A 12,273-nucleotide genomic window follows, 5' to 3' on the forward strand; every position below is an offset into this window, starting at 1 on the left:
TGAATACTGAAATGTAAACAAAATGAAGGTGTGTCTTATGTACAATAAATATATATAGGACAATGTCAATCAAATGGCACAACAGATGGAGAGATGTTTGTTAGAGCACATGCCACTCTTACTATTTTGTCTAATGTTGTTAAATTACAACTTTGATCAGTTTGTAACAGCGTAATTGGAATAGTACTTTCAAGCATAGAATACTTTTGGCGTACCATGCCGATCACCCTCTCAACATGTATTCTCGCAGAAGCAAGGACACGTGAAGTTTCAACATCCAGTGCACTAAGCTGTTGTTTTCCTTTTGTAAAAGCTGGTATTTTAAGTTCTGCATTACAGAAAGCAACAGATTCAGATATAGTGAACCCACGGTCTGCCAGTATAACATCACCAAGAATTATATTGGCTAAAAACCCACAGTTTTCGGTAAGATTGACATCACTTGTTCATCCTCCCCATCCCTTTGAGATAAAAATTATAACTCCTTGCGGAGCAATACCTATGAGGTATTATGGGGCTTGTAACTTGAATAGGTGTCTGCTCGTGCCTGGAGGTCTGACGGCCGCTGTATGAATATTTCGAAACAATCAATGATGCAGGCACACTTTGAAAACTTCTCACGAAAAGACACGGGCAACGTCATTCTTAGTTCCTCTCTCTCAGGCCAGAAAACAAATGTTGGTACCAGTCGAATATTCATGACATTTATGACCTCCTGAAATATTCGTGATACTGTTGAGGTGTGCAATCCAAATATGTATCCTAAGAGCTGCAGTGGCACATCCAATCGCAGTCTCATGAGTGTCAATATGAATTGTTGAAATTTAAAGACTGACTGTGTATCTCGGAAATATCTGTAAATTTGGTTGAATATGATCATCATCACTGCGTATGACGGCAGACCTGTACAGTATTTCTCGTCGTCATTTGCAAAAGTAGCATCTTCGAAACAGTTCGCTTTTGCGAACAGTCCTCCTTTCATAGTGGAGGACTTCATTCCGCAACTGTTGGCACTCAGATTCAAGTCTAACTAAGTCTGTGAATGATATTTCCGTCTGCATACATGTCTCAGTTGTATATTGTGATGTACACAAGTCAAAATTATCACATGTAGCTTCAAGTTCATCAGCAGAATCAGTACAGCTGCTATCAGTGGCAGCAGTGCCAGCAGATTCTATGAAAGCAAGGTCAAACAGCCCAGCAGCAGCTTCATGTCTCTTTTGTTGTTCTTTTCTCCTTTTGGTCACTTCTTTCCTGTTTTCATATTTACACAATTCAGCAGCTTTCCTTCTCTTCAGGGGAGAACGTGTAAAATGAAATATGGAAGGTACATAGACAGGTGATAGGGGATCATCACTCTTCGTCCCTGAAACAGAGTACAATAATTTAGTTAAAATATAGATCTACAGGCATCATCAGATAATATTTATATATATAACAGATACACTGTACACTTTTAACTGAATATATATATATATATAACTGAATATGCTGAACATTGTTTAACAACTGAATGTACAGCCAACAAAGTAATTATTTGCACACTTTTTAATCTTGTGCTAGTTGTGGTTTTCTGATGAATCACTTAAAGTTGTCCTTTAAGAGATATTAACATTTTGTCTTAATGTACAAATGGCTATATAATCTATTCATCATGAATAATATTGTTCCTTCAGTAAATTTACTATTCAGTTATTTAAAAGTAAAAGAAAAGTATGCAAAAAAATTTCTTTGACTGGTGCTGCAGTGTGTTCTGCTATACATATATCATGCATGTAAGTTTCAATTTATTCAGCCTGGCTATAGATGAATTATACATACCTGACACAAAATGTTTACTACAAAGTCTGGTGTGCTCTGTGGGTGTCCAGTTTTTCCTATTGACAACTGCAATCCATCGTCTTCTTCGGTCGGGATCTTTAGGAAATCTGTAGTATGACACATTTTCTACCTGTCCATGTCGATTTGAACAGTTAAATCCACAACACGAGTGTACCATCGCGCACTTTTGACTATGAATCACCCTTGTGTTGGAATATAAACACGCTGAGCGTGCCACCCATCATGGCGGTCAGCAGTAACTAGGTCAAGAGTGACGTCACACGCAAAACCTCTATACTTAGGCCTATCGACTGATACTTACAAACTATCGCTTAGATCGAAAAGCTTAAAAGCACCCCTATATTAAAGATGTACAATTTGGCAACTGAAAAAGCCTACATCTAGGCCTAATTATGTAATTCGATTGGTAAGAACACGAGAATCACAGGAACAAACACACAATTTGTGGGCCTGTGATGCAATAAAACAATTCAACAAACCAAACTGTAGGGGGGTATGATTGTATGCACCATACCCCCCACCTAAAATGAAGGGGGGATGTATCCCACCAATCATCCCCAGGATCTACGCCCCTGCCCATACTACACTATACATTCCTTGGGACTCAGCACATGAAACAAAACAAAAACTCAACATACTAAGAAACCAAATAAACACAGCCATAAAACTATGCTCACCAGATAAAATTAACGACAAATTAGACAAAATAAAACAATACTTCATCAACATCAACAAGATTCCTCCACAAACCATAGAAAACATTATACGCACACACCTGGACAGGAAGCAAAATCAACCAACAAAAGTAAATATATCTCACGAATCAAAAAATCATGAAACCATATACTGCTGCATACCATATATTCTCGACATCAGCAGAAAAAATAACCAACATTTGGCAAAAACTAGTAACAAAATATGACATTCCAGTTAATACCAAATTTATTCAAAAACCAGGCACAAAACTAAGGTCTATACTGTGTAAAAACTACACTGACAAACACCACACCAACATTATTTATAAAATACAATGTGATAACTGCCACGACTTTTACATTGGAGAAACAAGTTGAAAAATGGAAACCAGATTTAAATGACACAAAAAGTCACCTTCACACGTTTTTGAACACTGCAAGTCAAATAAACATAACCATAGAAAATACCCAAATACTAAATAAAGAAACAAACATAAACAAACGCAAAATTAAAGAAGCCTTACTTATACAACAACTCAAGTCAAAAATAAACCAATACAAAGGAACAATACCTATATTAATAAATATAATCAAACATCTATGCACGCCCTCTACATTCCAACACTCAGTTACACAACCCCTTCAAATATGTGATCAGCTATCAGTTACCTCTTTCTTTCTTTGTGAACCTGACGATGACCGAGAAAATCGAAACGTTGTTCGCTCTTCGCTCTTTTACATAAAAAAAAATATTCTCAACCCAAACCAGCCGTTTTTACATATATATCCTTGTATAATCTTTAGATGTGAGATAGAAAGAACAATAACTTAGGTTTTTTTAGATGTTCAAGTAAACAAAATAAACATTATTTTGCGACATCTATTTACCGCAAAAATATTTTACTAGTTTAAGTGTGTTTTCCAATACCGAAGCTACATCAGGCTATAAGCTGTGTCCATCGAACCGCTGATTCCAGCGTTGTAAATCCGTAGCATTACCGCTGTATCAGTCGAGGACTTACCATTTTATACATTTGTTTTAACAGTTTCATAACAAACTACTTTAGAAGTTTCAAAAATTCACAGCATATTACAAAGTAATAATTATCTACTTAATTTCTTACAACCCTTTCATTGGAAAACCAATTACCAATAATAATCTCCTTTCCCGTCTCTCGGCTAGCCGCTTTTTTATAGTAATCACGCAAGTTTGTAAAAAATTCAACAATGTTCTAGCGCTCTTTCATAAAACAAATATCGTTCATTTTTACGTTCTATAAATCTATAAAGCGGGGCTTGCTCAATACACAATCAAGAATATATATTGTGTGTAAAAAAGAAAATTATATAGAAACAAGCATAGGCATTAAAAATAATTAACCAGAGGAATTAGAAAAGCGAAAGACAGAGTAGAAAATGAAATTTGATGACGAGAAATTCACTTTTAGAAAGTAAGGTTTCGAGACGGCTTGAATGGGTATTGAAAGAAACTTTGTTAGAGATGAGCAATGTTTTGATCACCTTTAAATCACCATCAGGTACTTGATATTATGTGAGTAGTTTATCACTAACCACCCAATTCATATCCACATTTTAGAATAAGTTTATCTATTAAAATATACTGAGTAAGTTGAGACGTTGAAAATAGATCACTTGTTAGTAAAGGAAAATTAAATCGTTTCCACACATACTTTACCATGAAATAACAATAAAATATTTTTTAGATAATTCACAGATTAAGAGGACACACTGTTGGAAAAACACCATAGAATCTCATCTTGTTAATTTGAGAAGTACCACGAGAATTAGGATGGTAGTTTGTAAAATGAACAAGTAACTTAAACTCTATAAGACTTAGTATTGTTTGTAAGTTTGTAAAACTCTTGAATATATATACCATCATTTTTCATAACTCTTAATAATAACCATTATTTTAAATTATATTGTTTTTATGTTTGTATATTAAAATATATTTGTGTTGGCAAATAATATAAAGTTGATACATATTAATATTTTATTAACTTTTAGATTCAAATTCGAATTTCGGGTTATTTGAAATAGTAATACGTAACATAATAAATCGGAGGCCCTTCCGAAATAAATTGTAATATGTAACAAAGTATACACACAAGAAACACAGTATATTTAGAGCATGATATCGGAAAGTATCATTTTCTGGTATCAAAGATATAGAGTAAAAAATATTAAAATACCGGTGGTAGTTGTGACCCAATGTCACGGCTGCTAATGGTATGGACACGCAGCAGCAACTTGCGAAGTTTTCCCCCAGAGTGTAGACTGCAGGAAAATACAGTAACACAGACTACTATATAACCACTGAGTTGTATCTGCCAGTTGTATCTCCTAACTTCTAACTACAAATAATGTATTAAGTATAAGGACATCAAAACATGAATTGTAAGCACACAAACCAATGTAAATCAAACACCATTACAAAATACAGAAAGAATACTCCTGTAACTAACGCCACAACAATCAGAAAACACGAAATCTTATATCTATGCTCAGGCAGCACGTACACAAATACAAAATAAAGAAACACATGAACAAACAAAGCAAAGATAAACAATCCCCGGTCAACATAGCACAATAACCAGAAGACTGTCAACACAAAAACATTAAATGTGAGAGAAGAGAAATGATAGTAAGAAAATAAAATAGTTACTCTGATAGCTTATAAATACACTGGTGAAGAAGATAATAAGAACAGTACTCATTTTGTTTGATAGCATTCACGCCCTCGAAATGTTACTACGTATATCCGTAAATGCATACAAATTATTGTAGGCACAAGACAAGCGACATGAATCCATGCTTGAAATAAATAGGTTATATGGAACTTATTTAAGATTCCATTGCTAATATTAATAATCGGTTGTAATTTGCCGGTAATCTTATCAGTAATAATCTTCTTCACTGATGTGAGTTTCAGATGTGTCTAAAATGACGGCATACGTCATCAAGGTAGTTACTAACTGTATTACTGCATTCTAGTTAGAACACTTGAGCATTAGCAAAAGTTAACATGGTTTTCTGGCTTCAATAATACGCATATATACATACAAGAAAATAAAGAAGCCACAAAATGAATATACTGTAATAAATATAAAATTAAATAATTAGAAAGGTGTCACAGTTTTCAGAGTTAAATTCTACCCTCAAACCTGAAAAGTGATAATGTGTTATACGTTGAAGAAAGTTTGGCAATTGCAAACTTTGTTTGAAGAAAGGTGTTAATCATTGTTGTATGAAAGAAAAACTTTATAAAGGTAACACCTTTTATTAAAATATCTTCGTTTCTCGCCCTTAATAAATCGAAATTTCTAGAAATTTTATTGTTATTTAGCTGAAAGAAGTCTAAAGTAATGCGATCGGCGTAATCTTGATTCTCAACATTCTTTATAGTTTAAGAAACAATTTGAACAACATAGAAGGCAAGTTAGTTTAAAGATAATAACTGAATCTGTTAACGAGTTTGTTAGTCAGTTAACAAATAGTTGGCATGTTATTTAGTCATTTTATCTGTTACTATATACTAGTTAGTTCAACAATGTGAATATGAACTTGTGTTTTGAGGGTAAACTTTAAAACCATTACAACAGCACAGTTTAGCTGCTATAATGTATATGAAAACATATCTTGTAGCACAAAATGCCATATTGTGAATTCAGGTTGCAACTCACTCCATGATGGTCATCATCACCGGACATATGTAACAAGTGGAAGATCATTACTTTGTGTATGTAATTAGGTCTGAAAGACGGTTGGCAGAGATCCTAATTGGTAAAATCGAAGAAAGAGAAGCGAGAGGCAGTGTCTCAACTTGGCTCGATGATATTAGAAAACAAGCTGAAGTTTAGAAACTTCAAACAAGTTGTTAACGCAGGGAAGAGGATCACACAACAATCAACAACCATAGTAGTCGACCCTCAGAAATGGGAGAACATCATGACTGATTCATGGTTATCAGTCTTCACAAACTACATATTCATTTGTTTGTTTTATACCGTGTTTGACTAAGAAAAGATGTCATAATCCTAAATAAATAATCTTCTCTATCATATGATTGTATTTTCTATTTTTCATATCTTCGGCAATAACAAAAAAAAAATCGGTTATAAACTGTTGAACAAACTCACTTTGTCTGAGAATGTCAAAGTATTTAAAATAAAGTTTAAGGAACTTAAATTAATTGTAGGCACATTTATTAGTAGGAATTTTAGGTAAAACCTACAAGCGGTCAGATATTACATAAAAGACCGGACGTGATCTTAAACCAGACCTTCAGAGCACGTGAAAACCACCAGACAAAATTAGAACCTATCAAGACTAAGTTTATCTACGGTTTTTTGCAACACACAGTTGAACGAAAATACAATAACAACATTCTGTTCCATTTTCTAAAAGAAGTGTAGTTTATGACGTCGCAGTTGTAATTTGTGGCATTTAGAATGTACTTTGAATGTATTATTTTATACGAATGTTTTATTTCAGTCTTGGTAATATTTGTTTCATTTAAGTAGATCTGAATAAGTACGGATACTATTTATCTTCTTATTTTAAATTGTATATGGAGTGAAACAAAACAGCGCTAATGATGACGTCATGAACTTTTTATTAAGGGTTATGGGATCAACTGAATGATTAGTGTTACGATGTTCAACCGAATAGTAATGACTCCCTATCTCTATTGTAGTTGTTCTTTTTCAAATTATCTAAGGACTATACGAGTTACAAATGTTTTGTAGGTGAGCAAACTGAATTAAATGTTACTATTTTATTATATTCTAAAACGTTTTCGCTTTCACAATATTAATTCACCATATTATAAAAACGCAACCGAATATTTTGGACTAATTTTTTTTTACTGAACTACGCTTTTTACATATTAGTATTTATGAATAGATCTTTTATTGGTATAAACAGTGTAGGACTTCCTGGTTTAAATTTTAATTGTGTGACTGACAGGGAAAAGGAAGTTTTTAAAATTACATGGTGCAGCACTTACATTTCATATAAAGTAGGAAGTCAGTATCCCTCGCTACGCCATCTGTAAGTTATAAAACCAACTACAACTGATAACACAATAAAATAAAGAAGCAAATTAAAACAGGCCTCAAAATGAATATGTTGTAAGAAATATAAAAGTAAATAATTAGAAAAGTATCACAGTTTTTCAGAGTTGAATTTTACCCGCAATCCTGAAATGTGAACTAGAATTAGAACTAAAAACTAGGAATAAAATAAATAAGGGCACACAAGGATGTTCAAGCCCACGATTACCTACACCCGAAACTACTATTCTAATTTTTATATACATGCAACATGAGCGTGTGTTTGTTAATTAAAGACGTTTTTATGATATTTTTTATCTTAAGAATTTGGTGGACTTGAATCCTTGTTGTCGTGGCTTTTGGCCAATTTTGATGTTTAAAATAAAAAACTATACACGTGGTGAAAGGGGGAAAAATCAGTTTGAGTTGGTTTATTGAAAAACGAAGAATATTCTTTTTCTTACAACATTTCGAGCTGTGTTTATCAATCATTCTTTCTCGTTAAGTTATTAGGCCAACTGTTTTAATGCACTTCTAGTAACAAAGTGAGTTGTCTTGTTTCAACTACTATTAAACTGTGACCTGAAGTTTAAGATTTCTCTACAGTCAACTTATAAGTATTTTCACGCTTGAGGATACGAGAGTAAGTTTGTTGTGTAAACCGAACAATTTAATGACAAACAGTATTGTTTTCTAACGTTTGTATATTGATAAAGTGTTTAATGTACGAGGGAACAGTAAACTGCGAGTTTTCTCAATATACCTTTCGAAGCACATCGCAACTAATATCTCGCATGAAGTGACAAGTATCAAGTATTTTTCGGTATATTACAGGCATGTATTGCTTTCACAGATTTTTTTAAGGTTGCATGTGTGTTTTCGGCCACTAAAGGGCCAAGCAGACCGCGTAGCAACGGATGCATAAAAATTACTGTTCCAACAATACTATATATATTGACTTCATCTGATTTAGTCGTTTGACTGAGTAGTATTGTAAACATCTGTATTCTGTTTTGTTTTCAAAAGACCACAGTTTACGATTGTTGCCCAAAATACTATTTTGAAACATTTAAACGTCACCTGTTGTTTAATATATGAAATTAAATTAACAAAGAAGCAAACAGATACATATTTTAATCGGACTGTTGATTTTACTTTGTTGTTTTTTGGTATTGCCATTGTAAGAGTTCAAGATTTTAAAGTACTTTTAAATTATTTTGTACACGTTATTTACTAACTACATTTTATTTACCTTAACTTAACTATTGGTAGCTGTTTTACGTTTAATAAGGTGTTTTCCGAGTTATATTTTTATTAATACGTACAAGAAACATAAAGGAAAAACTTTTTCTTTTCTGAATTTTAAGCGAAACAGTCAGTTCTAAGAAATAAGCTCTAAGAAATAAAAAAAATCCATAACATGAACAAGATAAACATAAAATATTACTTTTTTGTTTAAATTTCGTGCAAAGCTACACGAGGGCTATCTACCTGAGCCGTCTCTAATTTTGCAATGTAAGACTGGAGGGAAGACAGCTAGTCATCACCACCTTGGCTACTCTTTTACCAACAAATAGCGGAATTTACTGTGACATTATAATACCCCTACAGCTGAAAGGGCGAGTATGTTTGGTGAGACAGTGATTCGAAGCTGCGACTCTGGGATAACGAATCGCACGCCTTAGCCCACCTGGCCATGCCAAGCCTGAAATATTACATAAAGAAAAAAATTACTGTATTATATGTGTTGAACAGATTATGTATAATATTTACTGCAATGCATGTCGGACATCAATGTAAAAAAAAAAATGCTAGACGAAATTATAGAAAATAAAAAAAAATATTAAATTGCTTTATTCGAACGAAACTTTCCCACAAATATATGAATGACTGACCATAGAAAATACACATCCACTTAGATAGTGCTGCCGCCATAACGGAATTTGATAAAAACAGCACTTTTATTTATTTTTTACCTAGGATTCTAGCGTTATGTATTTTAAACTATTTTGTTTGCTTTTTAACACATTATTCAAATGCCTTGAGTTTGTGGCCCGGCATGGCCAAGCGTGTTAAGGCGTGCGACTCGTAATCTGAGGGTCGCGGGTTCACATCCCGGTCGAGCCAAACATACTCGCCCTTTCAGCCGTAGGGGCGTTATAATGTGACGATCAATCCAACTATTCGTTGGTAAAAGAGTAGCCCAAGAGTTGGCGGTGGGTGGTGATGACTAGTTACCTTTCCTCTAGTCTTGCACTGCTAAATTAGGGACGGCCAGCACAGATAGCCCTCGAGTAGCTTTGTACGAAATTCCAAAACAAACAAACAAGCCTTGAGTTTGTCATGTGCGATACCAACTCTTTTAATGTTACAAAGTTCACAATGTGTTTCAGGGCTAGATTAATAATGTTGGTGTTGTGTTTGTCAGTGTAGTTTTTACACAGTAAACGTTAATAAAATATAATGTGATAACTGCCACGAATTCTATATTGGAGTAACAAGTAGAAAAATGGAAACCAGATTCAAAGAACACAAAAAGTTACCTTCACACGTTTTCGAACACTGCAAATCAAATAAACACAACATAACCAAAGAAAACACCCAAATACTAAATAAAGAAACAAACATAACAAACGCAAAATTAAAGAAGACTTACTTATAGAGCAACTCAAGCCCAAAATTAACCAATACAAAGAAACATCTTTATACCTATATTAATAAATATATCTAACATCTAAGCACGCCCTCTACATTCCTACACTCAGTTACACAACCCCCTATAAACATGTGGTCAGCTACCGGTCAGTAACCCTTTCTTTCTTTGTGAACCTGACGATAACCGAAGAAGGTCGATACGTTGTTCACTCCTCTATATAGTGCTTTCTCTATCCATATCAGGCGTTTTTACATATATATTTTTTTTTACAAGTGGGTTTTCTCGTCATCACGGATTAGTGGAAGATTGTTGTTTTTTTCTGTTTCGGATATTCATGCAAATTTATACGAAGACTATCTCTGCTAGCCGTCTATAATTTGGAACTAATAGATTAGAGGGAAGGCAGTTAATCAGTAGTAACCTCCGCTAACTCTTGGACTACTTTTTGTAACCCACCTAAATAATTTTAACGATGAAAATTACAGCAAGGCGAAAAATTAGGTTGGACAAGGTAGGGTTAATCATACTATATGAGAGATATATTTTAGGCCTAATGCTGTCTTTGTAACTATTTGTTATACTGTCGATAAGCATTTTTTGTTCTACTGATTGACATTTCTATATTTATAGTCCCTCAATGATACAGCGGTAAGTCTATGTTAAAGTCAGGGGTTCGATTCCCCTCGGTGGACTCAGCATATATCTCGATGTGACTTTGCTATAAGAAAACACACACACATTATTTCTATATTAATAAACTTTTATGTAGGACAACTAGGTTATTCTTAGAGCATACACGCACCTTGATAAACATATACAATACATGGATGCCATCTTCGAAAAGACGTTTAAGCACAACAAGCCATTGAAACCGTATCAGAGAATACAGAAGGTTAGTTTTGCAGCAACAGATAGTGAACCACGAACCATTGGAAATTGATGTGTTACTCTTTATTGCGGTGAAGGAGATGCTTTCATGAGCAATGTTTCTAACAACACACACACACAAACGCGTGTGTATATCAAATGACAAACTACAGTCATGTGAAAAAGTTAGGACACCCTATGAAAGCTTGTGTATTTTGTAACATTTTTTAATATATAGATATTTAATCTCAATTTTAACAATACTGAGAGGTTATAGAAATATAACTAAACAATTAAAACTGAAGAAAAGACTTTTCAAGATCTTCTGTAAATGTAATTCTACAAAAATGCATATTCTGAGGAAAAAGTTAGAACACCCTCACATTTATTCCCAATTAAAATGACTCAACTCACACACAGGTGTATCACACCAGGTGCACATGATTAGAAGATTGTTACTCAGCATTGTGAATGAAGCTTGCCCTATTTAAACCTCAGACATTTAGTTTGGTGTGCTCCTGACTGTTAAAGTGAGAGTGAGCATCATGGTGAGAGCAAAAGAGCTGACTGAGGCCTTCAGAAAGAAAATTGTAGCAGCTTGTGAGTATGGTAAGGGATTTAAAAAGATCAAAAGATTTTGAAATCAGCCATTCCACTGTCCGGAAAATAGTCAACAAGTAAAGGGCTTTCAAAATAGCTGCCAACATGCTAAGGTCTGGTTGTCCAAGCAAGTTCACACCGAGAGCAGACCGCAAGATGCTAAAAGAGGTCTCCAAACATCCTAACATGTCATGACGAGACCTACAGCAGGCTCTGGCTACTGTTCATGTGAAAGTGCATGCCTCTACAATCAGAAAGAGACTGCACAAGTTTAACTTGCATGGGAGGTGTACAATGAGAAAACCTTTGCTCTCTAAGACAAACATCAAGGCCAGACTGAAAATTGCCAGAGAGAATGTAGACAAGGACCAGGACTTCTGAAATAATGTTCTTTGGACAGATGAGTCCAAAATTGAATTATTTGGACACCAGAACAGAGGACATGTTTGGTGTAAACCAAATACAGCATTCCGAAGAACCTCATACCAACTGTGAAGCATAGAGGTGGAAGTGTCATGGTTTGGGGCTGCTTTGCTGC

Source organism: Tachypleus tridentatus, chromosome 2 (genome assembly GCF_004210375.1).
Source record: "Tachypleus tridentatus isolate NWPU-2018 chromosome 2, ASM421037v1, whole genome shotgun sequence".
In the NCBI taxonomy this organism is placed as follows: domain Eukaryota; kingdom Metazoa; phylum Arthropoda; class Merostomata; order Xiphosura; family Limulidae; genus Tachypleus; species Tachypleus tridentatus.